Genomic DNA, 16,120 nt, shown 5'->3' on the forward strand with positions numbered 1-16,120 from the left:
CTGCTTCTATGGCTTTAATCACCATCTAAATATGAACGGTTTTGTATTGGTCAATACTCTTTGGGTTTCAACAGACAAAAATCCAACATAAAGAGTGTTAGGTTTTAAAAAAAGATAATCTCTTGGTTTACAGACTAGAGAAGTACAGTGCATTACTTTTGTCATGTCTCAGTGCGTCATGTCTCAGTGCGTATCCTTGTACCCAGACATCAGCATCTGAGGTCCACTTCTCGTCTCTCTGGGGCAAGGTCTCTTCAAGTCCACTTAGCAATCCTACTGAAGAATGAGAGTTTTTTTCCCTCATTCTGTGGAAGAATTCTGATTTGTTCATCCCTGAACCAATTCCTGTGGCTAAAGGGGTGAATAAGCATTCTGATTGGCCAGGTCTAGGTCAAATGTTCATTCCTGTGGTAGCCGAGAAAGGTGACGATGTCATCTCCATTTGAACTGTATAAAATGCATTATTTTAGGAAAGAGAGTTAGTTCTGTTATTCAAATAGAGACAAGGAAATATTGGGTTGGTAAAGCCTTCAGGGTTCAAAACAACTCCCAAACTTATGATTTCAGCTTAGCTCTCTTTCCCAGGCCAGATTCCTGCATAACCAGCAGCCACCTTGACACCTCTTCTTGGATGTCTCAGGCTCAGTTTAACTCGCCCTTCTTCACATATCTGCCTTTACTCCCATGGCCATTCTCTCAGGAAATTTCTCCACTTCTATAAAGTTGTCCAGGTTAGAGATCTGTGCCATGCCTGGTTCTTGCTCTCCTTTCCCCCATATCTAAAGCCAATTCCTGTCCATCACGCGTAATAAATACTTTATTTGACCACAAAAAGAGAGGTCTAGAAAATAAAGAATATCAGCCCTGTCATGTTGGAACCACTCACTACATAAATACCAGCAGCTTTTATGTCCTGATTTCTAATTTTATTTAAAAAAAAAACTATTTGTTTAAGCCATCATAAGACTTTCTCTTAATTGCAGCTAAAAACATTCCTAATTGACACGGTGCCCTGGCTATGTTCTCTAATAATACATTAACCTCTCTAAATATATCATTTATATATTATAATTTATTATTTCTCTATCTCCCTAGCTTTATTGTGAACATTAGTACATATTTATCTTGATTGCCACTGTATCTTCCAAATCTAGCAGAATGTCAAGAACTCAGTAGTAAGTGATCAACAAAGAGTAATGAATATCTGTTGAAAAAATGTGTGACTTGTACCAGGCCACATCTTCTCAGTAGTCACAGCTCCTTAGCATACTAGAATCAACTTAAAGGAGGCAAACACAAGTTGACTCATAGAAATTTTGATTAATATCTGGAGTTACTATATCAAGCAATGACAGAAACCCATATAAAGCTAGCTTCTATTCGTGATTTTGCTCTCAGTTCAAATGCCACCTTCTCAGGAAGACCTACCCTAAGCCTCTCCTTTCTTTGGGGTTGGACATTTAATTGCAAAACAGGTAACACAGATGAGTATGGTGAAATGATATAAGCAAATGAGCATCTTAAGCTATATTCTTTCAACACAGACAATGTATTTGTACTAAAAACCATGGAACAGTTAATCATTTCTGTAAAGAAATATGCTCCCTCCTAGTTTTCTTGAAATGAGATGCTCTGTTATCTCTCTCTTACTTTCTCATGTTTTCTAGTTACATAGGTGGAAAGACAGCGTTCTCTACTGTAAGAGTAAGCAGTGGAAGTGTACTTATTGTGTTCATTAACACTTGGCTTCAACATCAGGGATGAACCAGAAATGATGGAGACTATGAAAATGGTTACCAATGCCTCTCTTTCGAGGGTTCATTTAATACTCTACTTTGGCTGAAAAATATGGGCCCAGTTTTGCCAGATCTAATTTTTCAGTGAAAGGGAACATTTAGATTTTTATGGGAAATCTCTTCATTTTAAACTTTGGATCAAATTAAAATGGACAAACAATCAAACAAAACACAGCTGTGCTAAATATAGCAGAAGTTTAGATCTGTCCAAGGCTCATGAGTTTGCAACCTCCATCATAAAGGATGAAACACCAGCCGCCATCATTTAATCCTCCACAGACTGTATGAATGGGCATATGGATGGATGGAATATAGGTTCTTCTGATTTCTTCTCCCTTTAATTTGTCTTCTACATAGTTGCTGGAATGGTCTTTATAAAATGCAAATTATATCCTGTTATTTCTAAAAACACCAGCACTTGATTTTTCGTTCATTTACCTTTAAGTACAAACCTGCTAGCATGGCCTCACCTGACGACTCATCCTCCATATAACTCAGGCTCCATGCACATTTGCCTAGTCACCACTCCCTTGGATAGATGAGTCTGTTTTAATTTTGTTCTTATAATTCCCTCAGGCTAGAGAATGCTTTTCTCCTCATCCCTGCCATATTAAATCATGCTTATCCAGCAAGTTCCATATTAGTTGTAACTCCTCTACGAAGCCTTCATGAATGTGTGAGACAGAATTAATGGCTCCCTCCTTTGTCTTCCCAGATCACTTTTTTTTATGTCACTGAGATAGCATGGGCTCTGTTCTAATATAGATCTGTTTTTAACCATCTTATTTCTCTAGCTATGCTATGAAACACTCGAATGTAGGGCCTGGGTTTGATGTTCTTCTTGAGTAAACTCCTGTGTCTTATTGCTATTTTCCGTTTTTAAACTTAATTTTTCATGGGCCTGTAAATGCCTTCGCCTCTCAATTAAATTGGAAATGTATTATTAAGGTAGAGACTGTATGGCTTATATGACATCATACTCTCCTGTATCTAGATTACACGTTTAATAAATATCTTTTTTAAATGTCTGAATGATTGAATCAAAATCAACACCTTTTGGCAAAGAATAATAAAGATATTATGTAAGACCAATGATGTGCTCTATATTCTCTTTAAATTAATTCAAAGGACCATTAAACTGGGCTTATTGTTCTCAATCAAGGGAAAGTCTAGTCCAATTTTTTAAGTATAAAATCAGAATTATAGGCTTTGTAACAAAATTCTATGTCACATTCAAGTACATGAAGTGAAAGTGCTTTTTGAATCAGTCCATCACCCTACACAGAATTGTTTTATGAGTATATGAAAGTTTGCTGGCCTTCATGCTGAAGTAGACCAAATTTTACCTTTGTTTGCATTATTCATTTGCTTAACAATGAGTACTTTGTCCTGTCTTCTGCCTACAAATATCAGGAAGGCAAATATCACTGGGGTGTGATTATTTTACTGCAATGATTATTATCACACTGGAGACTTTTAAAACTATCTGTGAAACCCCTGTTGAACCATTCTATGACAGATTCTTGTGATGCATTTTTTTTAAAAAAGTTGTATAGAGCACCTATTATTTTTGATTCTTTGTTTGCAAGTAACAGAAACTAACTCTGCTCAATTTTTAATAGATTGCCAGGCAGCTTGGAACCACTAGGTTTAGCAGGGAGAGGAGGTGCATGCCTCTCGTGTCCCAGTGACTTGGAAGATACAGGTGGGAAGATTGCTTGATCTTAGGATTTCGAGGCTGCTGGGAGCGTGATTGATTGTGTCACTTTACTGCAGGCTGGGTGACAGAGAAAGACCCCATAGGCTTGATTTTCCTAATTCTGGCAAATTATGATTATAGGTTATTTTTATGGTTTTTTTTTTTCCTCTGAAGAAGTGATTTCGTGAGAAAATTTTGCCACAATTTCTAGTTTGGCAGGGTATCTCAGTTTCCTTAATTTGAGCACTGTAAACCTGTCTACTTCAGCCCTAATTTATTCCTATTTTGTTCTCTATGAGAAAAACAAAGTAGCATCAGGAAAGAGGACATCTCTACTCTTTTAATAGGCACAATTGCATTCCAGGCTATAACCGAACTTCCATTCAAGACAAGTGGAAGGTTAAATTCAGGGTATTAATGAGAGCCATATTTTTTCTTCCTTGGTGACTATTAAAATGACAGATGCCAGTGAAGTAGGCTAGAGGAAACCCACGCAAGACCTTGAATGTTACCATCCATCGTTAAATCTCACATACAAATGTGTCATCATGCATGAGCACAGTGCAGCCACACTAAGGCCATGGCCACTTTTCTGTCCTGTCTGTCACTAGGCTGTCAAACCCCAAGCAAACAAAGAAGAAGCTCCTCTTATTATTGATTCAGTGAGGAACAGCAAGGGAAAGCTGGAGCCAGATCTTGGTGGATGCATTCCTGAGTTGGGTTCATGCCAGGTCAAAGGGCAGGAATCAGGCAGCAAAACAAATTACCCCATGCAGAACACTGGCCTGAAAGGTGATCTGCAGAGGCAGAGCCCTGTTTACCCAAATGGTCTTGATCTCTAAATCTTACCTTTCTGTCAACCGTTCTTATGTTTAGTGACAGTTTTAAGGGCTGCTGTTTTATGAGGCAGCGGTCAGATCTGGTATCTGAAATTAGAGTGGGAGAAGAAAGGAAACGTGTACTGGGAAAGGCCAAGTGAACGAACGGAGAGAAAAGAAGAATTTGGATGGCTGGTTAACATGCCATCGATCCCATGTCTCAGTTTATTTGTTCATTCATTCATTCACCCAATTGACCTTTATTGCACACTTGTGTGCTAGATACCATGCTAAATGCTGGGTGGGTTGGTGGTTCCCAGGGCTCCCCTTAGATTGGATGATTCACTAGAAAGATTTGAACTCAGAATTCAGAAAAGCTGTTACATGCATGTTTAGGGTTTACTATAGCAGAAGAATAAACATGAAAATCAGCAAATGAAAAAGACACATAGGGCAGAGTTCAGGAGAGACCAGTTCGAGCTTCCAGTTGTCCTTTCTCAGTGGAATCACACAGTTAGTGCTTAATTCTCTCAGCAATAATGTGTGACAACATGTTTGAAGTATTACCAAGCAGGAAGGCTCACCAAAGCCTTGGTGTCCAGGGTTTTTATCGGAGATCAGTTTCGTAGGTGTGGAGAGCCCGTATAACTGACCTTAGATAGTCAGTCTCTATCCCTTACATCCTCAGAGGACAAATTAATGCAGGGCAGCCCAGGGCTCAGGACAGCAAAAACAGGGATTTACAAATAGCATAGTTCGCATACGCTGTCTGGTGGGGTCTGAGGCCTCAGGTACACAAAGACGCACTTATCAAGCAGGACATGCTAAGAGATTCTCTCCCAGGGGCTGGTCAAGGGCCACATTTTTCTTTGGAATGTTTAGAGTTTGAACACTCCAAGCCTGCTGGATTAACCCTTTAGTGCACAAAGGGGACAGGGCTCCTCCTCCCAAGAGCCTGAAACTCTGACTATGCAAACAAATGCATGTAGCACAGAACAACCAATACTGTAACCTGGTGCCTTGACTTGGCTTTATTTCTTCTTCTTCAACAACTTGAGTGTCTACTATGTGCCCAGGCCCATTCTAGGTATCAGGAGAAAGCAGTGTTTCAACCAGTTCCTCTGCCCTTGGGAAACTTTCACTCTAGCTGGAGGAGGTAGACAATAAACATAAATGTTAATAAATATATGAAACACCAGATGTTAGGAGGCAAAATAAAGCAAGTCGGGAGGCAGAGGGAGAGATGGGGAGATGGAGCTTGGTGTTTTAAGTGAGATAATGAGGGCAGGTCCCACTGACAGGTGATATTTGAACAGAGAGTAGAGGGAAGTAGCGGAGAAAATCAAATGGATGTCCTGAGAAAGCATTCCAGCCACAGAAACAATGGGCATAAAGGCCAGAAGTGGGGAGTTTGTCTGGTGTTCAGAGAAGAGCAAGGAGCCCAGTAGAGCTGAAACAGGGTGAGGAGGGGAGTGAGGAGGGTGTGATATCACGGAAGGAGTGGGGCTGCATGGTTACTCCAGGACACATGGGACGGCTTTGGAAGGTCTTGAGGAGCAGTATGATCCAAATTATGTTTTTAAAGGATTTCTCTGGTATCTGTGAGGAAAATAGACTTTATAGGGCAAGGAGATGAGATGGGAGGCTATTGTAATAATCCGACTCAACTATGTTGGTGGCTCAGACTGGGAGTCTGGTGACGGCCGTGGGGTGGTTAGAAGGCGTCAGTCACAGTCTGTATCAGTCTCAAAGGTGGAACTGAAAGATTTCAGATGGAGTGGATATGGAATGTGAAGGGAAGAAGAAAAGAGTGTTAAAGCAAACTAAATACGGCCTGAGAAGGACTCCATACTTCCATATTTGAGTCTTTGTGGATGAACCGTAACCTGGCGTAATAGGCAGACAAGATTGAAAACCTAACTTTAGGAGTATGTGCCTGTAACAGTAGCTGAGTCTTGGCCAATCCCAGCAGCCATACTTCAATCACTCATAGACTGCTGAGTGTTCAAACTGTGTTCAAATAAGGCAAACGCCAACCTGTAACCAATCCAGCTGTTTCTGTACCTCACTTCTGATTTCTGCATGTCACTTACCTTTTTTTGCCCATAAATTTGTTCTGACCATGAAGCATCCCTGGAATCTCTCTGAATCTGCTGTGATTCTGGGGACTGGCTGATTCATGAGTCGTTCATTGTGCAATTAAACTCCCTTACATTTAATTTGTCTGAAGTTTTTGTTTAACAGGAGTAATTGATGACTTCACTAAGATACATAGCTTCTCAGTCTCAGTCGTCACACTAGATAGTGTATGCTAACCATATGATTTATGGTGAAGGCTTGTTTTTTTTCTGACCTGAGCCCTGGGCCATATTGTACCAATTTGTCTTCTGAGATTGTAGGGGTTGGAGTCTGAGTAACTAAGGTTGGTTGAATGGGTGCTCTACACATACAAAACTGACCCCCAGAAAAAAATCCTGGACACCAAAGCTTGGGTGAACCTCTCCAGTTGGTAATACTTCACACATGTTGTCATATATCACTGCTGGTATATTAAATTAAGTATTTTAGTTTCTAAGATATTTGCCTTGTGCTTCAGGATGAAACACTAAAGGATAAAATGTAGCAAACAGATACATGGTGTTTTGTGATTAATAAAATTTCACTTAATTGTTAAAATCCTACTTGGTGTATAAATTAAAATTCCCATTTTATAGATGTGAAGTCATGCCAGGAGTCAAGGTCTAAGTATGTGAAATTTAGCAGGCATGATTGGTTCAACCCTATGTCTTACTTTTTACGTGAGACATCTTTGTTCTATCAACCCTTGTTTCTTTAGAATGCTTTTGGCTGCAAGTCACAGAAACCTAACTCAAACTAGCATAAGCATTAAAGACATTCCTTATATTATAAAACTACTACTTCACAGATGGGGATATGCTATGGTCTGGATGTTTTTTCCCCACAAAATTCATATATTGAAGCCAGGCACAGTGGCTCTTGTCTGTAATCCCAGCCCTTTGGGAGGCTGAGGCAGGCAGATCATGAGGTTAAGAGTTCAAGACCAGCCTGACCAACATGGTGAAACTAAAAATATAAAAATTAGTTGGGCATGGTGGTGCATGCCAGTAGTCCCAGCTACTTGGGAGACTGAGGCAGGAGAATTGCTTCTTGAACCCAGGAGATGGAGGTTGCAGTGAGCCAAGGTAGAATCACTTGCCTCCAGCCTGGTGACAGAAATATATATGTGTATATATATATATACTGTATATATATTCATACATTGAAATCCTCACCCCTAAGGTGATGATAATAGCAGTTGGGACCTTTGTGAGGTGATTGGGTCATGGGGCAGAACCCTCATGAATGGTGTTAGTGTCTTTAAAAAGGAGGATCAAGAGAGACCTCTTCCCCCTTTCACCATATGAGGGTATAGCTAAAAGGTGCCATCTATGAACAGGAAGCAGGCCCTTACATGGCAAATTTTCCAGGAACTTGATCTTGGATTTCCCAGCCTCCAGGACTGAAATACATGTTGGATGTTTACAAACTACTCCATATATGCGATTTTGTTATAGCAGCCTAAATGAACTAAGACAGGCTTGTTGCAGTTATGGTATGATCAAGGCTCAAGATGATATTGAAAACCTGGTTGTGTCTCTCTAATCTGGGGTCCTTGGAATTGGCTTTGTAGAAGGAATTGGCTTCCTCTTTGTGGTTGCAATGTTGCCGCCAGTGGCAATCTGAGCTTTCTTGTTCAAGTAAGAGAGAAACCCATCCTCAAAGTGTGGAATAAAAATCCTTCCCCTCAGTCTGACTGGAGCAACTTACCTTGCTAGGACCAACAACTGTCACCAGGTAAAATAGCATTATCTGATTGGCTTATATTAGTCAGGATCTATCCCTGCATCTGAGGATAGAATCATTGTCCTCTGATTTATGTATGAGACAGATATTGGGAATAAAGTGGAGGTCTCAAAAAGCATGTCTGGAACTTTCTAGAAATGGCAAGGAAACCAGTGAGGCTGGAGGGAAATGGATTTGGAGGTGAGTAGTAGGAGGTGAGGTTATAGAGTAACAGGGGTTAGACTGTGTAGGACCTTAACATCTGAACAAAATGGGGAGCTATTGCAGGGCTTTGAGAAGAAGCATGCCATGATCTGCCTCATATTTGAAAAGGATCCCTCAGTGGAGATGCAAACAGACTGTAGGGGAGCAAGGGGGCTATTAGGAGGCTAACACAGTTATCCAGGAAAGAGGTACTGGGGCTTTCATTAGGGTGAAAGCAGTGGAGAGTGTAAGAAGTGGTTTGATTCTGGACATATTTTGAATGCAGAGGCAACAGAATTTCTGCAAAGATTGGATGTGGACTGTGAAAGAAAAGCAGGGTTAAGGGTGTCTCTAACGTAAGGATGAAATTGGCATGAACTGTAATGGATAAGACTAGAACAAGTTTTGTGAGCCTTGCAGAGGTTCATTTTTGTTTAGATATGTTGATCTTCAGGTGTGTTTTAGATGCCAAGGTGGAAGCACTGAATGGGCAGTCTTGTTCAGGGGAGTTAAGGCTAAGGATATCAATGGGAGAGGTATCAACATATACATAATTTTTTAATTTTTATTTTTTTAAAGACTGGGTCTTCCTCTATGGCCCAGGCTGAAGTTCAGTTGTGCAATCACAGCTCACTGCAGCCTTAAACTCCTGGGCTCAAGGGATCATCTTGCCTCAGCATCCCGAGCACAGCACTATGGGTGCATACCACCATGCCCAGCTAACTTTTAATTTTTTTTTTTTGGTAGAAATAGGGTTTTGCTATGTTGCCCAGCCTGATTTAAAACTCCTGGGCTCAAGTGATCATCCTCTCTCAGCCTGCCAAAGTGCTAGGATTATAGGCATGAGCCACTGTACCCAGCCATACATAATGGTTAAATCCATGAGACTGGATGAGATCCTTGGAGGAGTGAGATAGATGAAGAAGAGGACCAAGGATTGAGCTCTGTGGATAGGGAGGAGACGAGAAACCCACTAAGATGTGGCCACTGACATAGACGGAAGTGAGCAGGCGGTGATATGCTGGAGCCAGGAGCAGAAAGGGCAGTATGGGGCGGGGCCTGGTGAATGTGCCAAATGCTGCCACATGATGGGCTTTGGTCACCTTGAATCGACAACTTGGAGGAGAGAGGCAAAGGCCTGGTTAGAGTGGTTTACTTTTATTGTTGGTGTTTTGCTCATGTAAACAACCTTTCTTAATTTCAGCACTCTTTAGATGTTCAGATCTCTGAATGTTGCTAACTGCTTATAGCTCTCAACCTCGAAATAATCAAGAAGGATAACTCTACACATCATTTTTCCCTTTTATTGGAGGATTTTTCTTTTGGTGACAAATCCTGTATGTATATTTTTGTGGTCAATACAGTCTTTGTTATTCAAAATATGAACAAAAATGATGGATAAATAAAAAGTTGCTAATATTGAGGGCTAAAATGTATAGAAAACTTTGACAAACACATGAACTATATTCCTTTGATACCGATAACCTATGAAATAGATACAACTATTATCACCGTTTTTGAAATGAGGTAACTGGGATTAAAGAGGTCATATTTCCTACCAACATTTTCACAGCTATAGATGGTAAGTGGGCAGAGCTGTGATTTTCATCAGGTCTGTCTTATTTGTGTAATTAGTTCTCCTAATATTACAAACTGTGGCTTCAATTACATTTTGTTTGTATACAATGTATGGTGCTTTATACAATTGTGAGCTCTACAGAAATCCTGGTTGAATTTTGTCAAATCGAGTTACATTATTCAGCATATTGAGATACCCAAGCCATGGCTGGCTTGCAGTCCTCTGGCCAGCTACCGTTTTTTTCAGCTGATATTCCCCCACTGAACCCCTTTTCCCCGCTACACCAGGCAGACTCGATTTCAGGTTGCCTGGTTTAAAAGCAATTATACCTCTAGAGAATCTTGTTGCCTCTGATTTCTAAGTGCTGGTTGTTTACAGAATTACTGCTCAGATCCCTTTAGTTCAAAATGAACATGCCAATGAAACCGAAATGAGAATCTGCACTTCTAAATTGGATTATCTGCTTCCCTGGTGTACCAGTTTGCACCATTCTTCCCTCAGCAAAGTTGCCAGCGATTCTCAGCAGTTCAGTTTTATGGCTGATGCTGGATGGTTGGGACTAGGTGCATCTAGTTAACTTGTTAGTTATGCTGTGTCTTGGGGATGACTGTTGCTGCAGTAACAGACCAACAGACTTTCCCTGCCTGTTTAAATTGGTTCTACATCTTTTTTAAAGCTGTGTTCTAAATTGGTATGCTCCAAGGCAAAAATTAAAACACACACACACATACACACAACAAAAACTAGGAATGAATCCCTTGCTTCTTTCTCTCTTGATTTCTTCTTAGGAAACCTTTTCTGCCTTTCTTAGTAAAATGGAGTTGAAATCAGCATGACTATTTTGATATAAAGCAATTCATAAAACATGTTTCCACTGCTAACTATGTTTGTTTGGCACTAGCATAATTTACTAGTGTCAACAGCACTGGTGGATGGATTAGCGTTTATCAGTTAACTACTACTGCAGAGCCGTGCAGAGGAGGTAACACAGTGCAGTATTTTTTTTTTTTTTTTTTGAGATAGAGTCTCACTCTTGTTGCCCAGGCTAGAGTGCAGTGGCATGATCTTGGATCACTGCAACCTCCACCTCCTGAGTTCCAGCGTTTCTCCAACCTCAGCCTCCCGAGTAGCTGGGATTGCAGGTGCCTGCCACCACACTCAGTTAATTTTTTTGTATTTTTAGTAGAGACGGAGTTTCACCATGTTGGCCAGTCTGGTCGTGAACTCCTGATCTCAGGTGATCCACCCTCCTCGGCCTCCCAAAGGATTACAGGTGTGAGCCACCATGCCTGGCCAAGCAGTATGTTCATGAACGTGAAAAGAGTGGGTGGGTGGCTTAATTTGCCCCCAAATGGAGGGTTAGAAGAAGTAATAGACTTTCTGGAACACAGTGTAACTTTCAGGTAAATTAGTTAAGACACGTTTGAATCTAAATTTAGTTAAGTCATCTTTTAATTTCTAGAAAAATATTTGACTAAAACATTTGTTAAAGAAGCATTTAAAAATTATAGTTCCAATGAGTACTACACATGTATCATTATATAGTAAGAAAAAATACATTGCATTCCCAAGATTTTGGAAAAAAAAATTAATTGTGAAAAGACAGGACAGCCTGATGTCGAAGTTGAAGAAACCAAATGTGGGGATAGACATATGACCCAGGAGCAGAACTGCTGGACCCTATGGGGGGGGCAAAAAGAATGATGCTGAGGCGCACGTGCTGGCTTTGTCATCCTCTTGATTGGCACATCCTCTTTAGGGAACAATTTGCCTTCTCTGCCAAGGAAAATAAAAATATGGCTACACATTGGCAGCTGTTAATGAGAATGAAGGAGCCAAATGGGAAAAATGGAATGCATTATATTTATGTAGCTGATTTTGGACATTTTTAAAAGATACCATGTACCAAATGCCACTCATTCTCCCAGACGGAGTAGAAAATGTTTTCACTCCTTAAGAGATTCTTTAAAAATAGAAACCAAAGCTCTCTGCTCACCAGAAAGCTTAGATTCAACCGTGACTCACCCACCTCTGCTTGCTAGCCTGTCTCCACCTACACACATGATGAAGCCCTGGGCTCAACCTCAACTGCATATTAGAATCGCCTGGGTAGCTTTTGAAAACCTTGAAGCCCAGTCTGTACAACAGATCAAATTAAGCAGAGGCTCCTGCCTTATTTGTTTTTAAATGCCCCAGATGATTCGTATCAAGGTTTAGCATCTCCACAATGTGGAGATTGTAAACTCCCTGGCTGCCCAGAAGTTGAGGTCTCTGAAAGCATATTTTATGATGAAAGAAACAAGAAGACAAGATTTCCCATGATGGTTATGTACAACTTTTATAATCAGGAAAAATATTTTTAGCTGAAATAAATGCTGACCATAAGAGATAATCCCGACAAGTCCCATTTATTAGCACCTAACGTTGTGCAAAAGACATGGTCGATACTTTTATGTGACATTTCTTTAATCTTCATAGCAATTATATGAGGTAGCTGGATTTATCCACTTGACAGATGAAGAAATAGAGGTTCTGGGATAAGTAAATGAGATCACACAGCTGGTGGAGCTAGAGCTACACTTGGAGCTGAGAGGTTCCAAAGGGGTTTCTATCACATTCACTGCTCTTCCCCCAGTTGAACTTTAAAGAGAAACTTCTGAGCTCCAGGCTTCCCCTATGTATAGTCACCTGTCAGAATTGTAAACAAGGGTGCTATTCCGTATTCTTTATATTATTTGAAATTGCCTCCATTTCACTCCTTGTTAGTCCCTCTTCCCTTCTATTGTAGTTTCCTGACCTATTGCTTTCCCACTCTTTACTTTCCACGTTAAGGAATGTTTAAGTTGTTCATTGCAGTAGTTATTTTCTGGCATAATGAATACTTTTTTCAGTCATCATTTGCATACATTAACTCATAGCATACATTTTACTAAACAGATGGGGAAACTGAGGGAAAGCAATCTCATTGTTTTTCTAAAACTTGAAATATTTTCGCCAAGGTAAGATTTTTAACCATGCATCTCCCATACTGTGAAACTACCCTCACCAAAAGGTGCCTCACTATCAAGGAAAGCGAAAAAGTGAAAAAAAAAAAAAAAAAAAAAAAAGCAAAACAAAACATGTGCCGTTGGTTTCTATTGTTGGCAACTGTTGGGTCCTAGGTAAGTGCCTGTTATTTGCATATGCGTTGGGAGGCACTGTGGGATAGTAAGGGTAAGGCCTAAAATGGCAATTTGAAGAATGATGTGAAATTGAGGTGGGTGCTTGTGTAAGTCATGATGAATAATGTCTTTGTCTGCAAATGGATGATTAGCTGCAATTGAGATTCCTGTTTTCAATATAGTTCATGAGAAGACCTATTAAAATATCAATAGATGGCATCCATTTATATAGTATTGTGGCAAATATAATTGGTGAGTTTCTCATGTTTCCATGTTCCTCCTCCCCCTGACTTATTTATGAGTGTTACATAGTAATGAAAAAGATAGGCTGTAATGAACTACCGCTAGGCAGAACATTTTCCAATGTTGCTAAGAGATTCTTTTCTTTGTGGACAAAATTATTTCTCTCTCCCCATAATCATTAGTCTGTGTTTTGATGATCAAACAGAATTAGAAAGTTGGCTATTCATAATTAATACCTGTTTACTATGCCAAATGGTTTTTTGCTAAGAAAATAATGGTAGAAAACAGTACAAGGAGGGCTATGATTCTGTGACTCTCAATTAGCACATCCACATTAGTTACTTGCGGTAGGAATGTGGTATCTTAAATAGCTGTGACATGATATGGGAAACCATGACAGAGTGTATCTGAATGACATTTCCCAAGATATTCAAAGCATTGACCGTTTTTCTGGTTTTTAATTTTTTTGAAATAAATAAAAGATGGAAACAAAATTGTAATAAATTTTCTGAAACAATAATTATACTAGCTGCAAACTTGTAAAGCCAAACCAAGCAAACAGTACAGTTGTCCAATTTGGCAATCCCCAATCTAAAAAAGGACTGATATCAGTTATCATTTTGGAACATTGGCTATTCATAGTTTCTACTTTGAAAGGAGTCCAAATATTTCTGATGGAAATCAGAGGTAATATATGGCTTGTCTCAAGAATGATAGGTTTGTATCTGTTCCTGGAAATCATTAAGACTCATCTTCTCTCTGCTATATAACCCCACGTTGTGCTGGAGCCATAGAATTTTCTTCCTGCTACTTTTTATTTGTGGTATTTATGTGTTTTATTGATTATGTGACATAATAAAACATAGCAACTTGGAGCCGTATGTGCTATATATTTTGTTCAACAGCAATGCAGAATGTTAGGGCTCCACTCTCCACTTGAAACATCTTGCTGGGATATAAATAGATTTATAATGACTACTAGGCTCTGTGCCTGCAAAATACCCTGGTAGGCAGCTCATTATAGAGCTAACATCATTAATAAAATAGCTGAAAAATTTCACACGTACAGGAATATCTTTTACATCAGTAGCTGTAAGGAAAATACCTAGTGTATGCATAATTTGAGGCTCATTTTAAAGCTATAATTTATCATCATTATCTACATATTATAATGGCAAAACAGGTTTAATTGCTTTTGACTGGACTGGCATGATGATGAGGAGAAAAGTTAGTAGCAGATGGCCCCACTGTCAAAACTGCAGTCTCTTCACCCAAAATAAAGTAACAGACTGAAGAGAACATGTTTCTGGTTTCGAGCTCTATCTTATCTTGATAAGTATGAATTAGCATTTTCTGGTATTATAATTGTCTAGAGAGAAGTAGAAATAGTAATTATTTACAGAAGACTAAAATAGCTGTGAAATTCAACTTTAGCAGGTTTAAATTGTCTAACATTTTTGGATTAACAGAAATATTTACTTTGGGTATGACTTAGTGAATTAAAAAAACATTTCCGTTTTAGCTTTACAATATTAAATTGCTGGCATGTGAACACTTTGAATACATCTGTTTTGGGGTGGCATAATATTTGTTTTCTGCTCCTCCTACAAAGTTTTCCACTCTTTTAATAATGTCAAAGACAAAATTATCTTATTTGGAATAACCTTCCTGTATATGAAGGAATAATTTATCCAGATCTCTTAAAGATGCACAGCACTTCCATCTCAGTGTTTTTGAAATTTCAGTGTTGCTGCCTCAGTTACATCATGGTCTGATCTCCTATATTAACCACACAGCAGATGGATAAATATTATTTGCTTTTTTAAAAAATCATACCCCATCCAGTCATAGAGTTCCTTTGCAAATCAAAGAATTTAATATCAAATAATATAATACGAATTCAAACTACAGAACTGCAAAAATTAAGTCTTCTTCTTTGCCTTTTAAGTCTTTGGTGGCCCAAGAAGAACACAATTATCAGGTGGTAGATTACACTGTTGGCTGGTCAATGCAAGTAAATTAACTGCTTCAGCTGATAGAAAAGAAATGCCAGCTGTAGCAACTTAAGTGATGGTGACATGCTATCTGCAAAATAATGTGAATTTGAAAGTGCAGTTTAACCCCAAAGTAAAGGAAAGAAAAAAAGAAGAATGAAGCAATCTGCCAGACTAAAATAATGTGCGACAGAGAAATTATTCAGAAATGGAACTGGTTATAGAGATACAGATTTATTATTTGGTTGCTGTCATGATAAATTTGCCTCAGCTATGCCCATACATGTTACAGTATTCATGTTTGAGATGAGTGATGTTGCAAAAGGCTTTGTACAATTGAAAATTCATTCTGAATATATAAATGGGTAAATACTGTTTCTTAAGAGTGTGTGTGTGTGTATATATATTTATATATAATTTTTAAATCTATGTATATATCACACACATACAAATACACATATATTCATATTTTAAAAGAAAATGATTTGTTAATGAATTGAGATATCCACATACCATAATGGATTTCAGACTACAAAATGAATTTCTTATTATTACCTATTGATATAAATGGTTTAGAAAACAATTTCAATGACTATAAAATAGATATTCTGATCTAATACCAAATACTGACTTGCAGGGCTAGACACTATATAGACTGATGTTATTAAGGAGTATTGTTCGTTGAATTTTATAACACATTTAAGTTAAATAATTCAGTTTAATCTCACCACATTTTTCTTGCTTTTGTCTTCACATATAGCAGTTTTTGCAACCACATGAGAT

This window comes from Cebus imitator, unplaced genomic scaffold (assembly GCF_001604975.1).
Source record: "Cebus imitator isolate Cc_AM_T3 unplaced genomic scaffold, Cebus_imitator-1.0 Scaffold18, whole genome shotgun sequence".
In the NCBI taxonomy this organism is placed as follows: Eukaryota; Metazoa; Chordata; class Mammalia; order Primates; family Cebidae; genus Cebus; species Cebus imitator.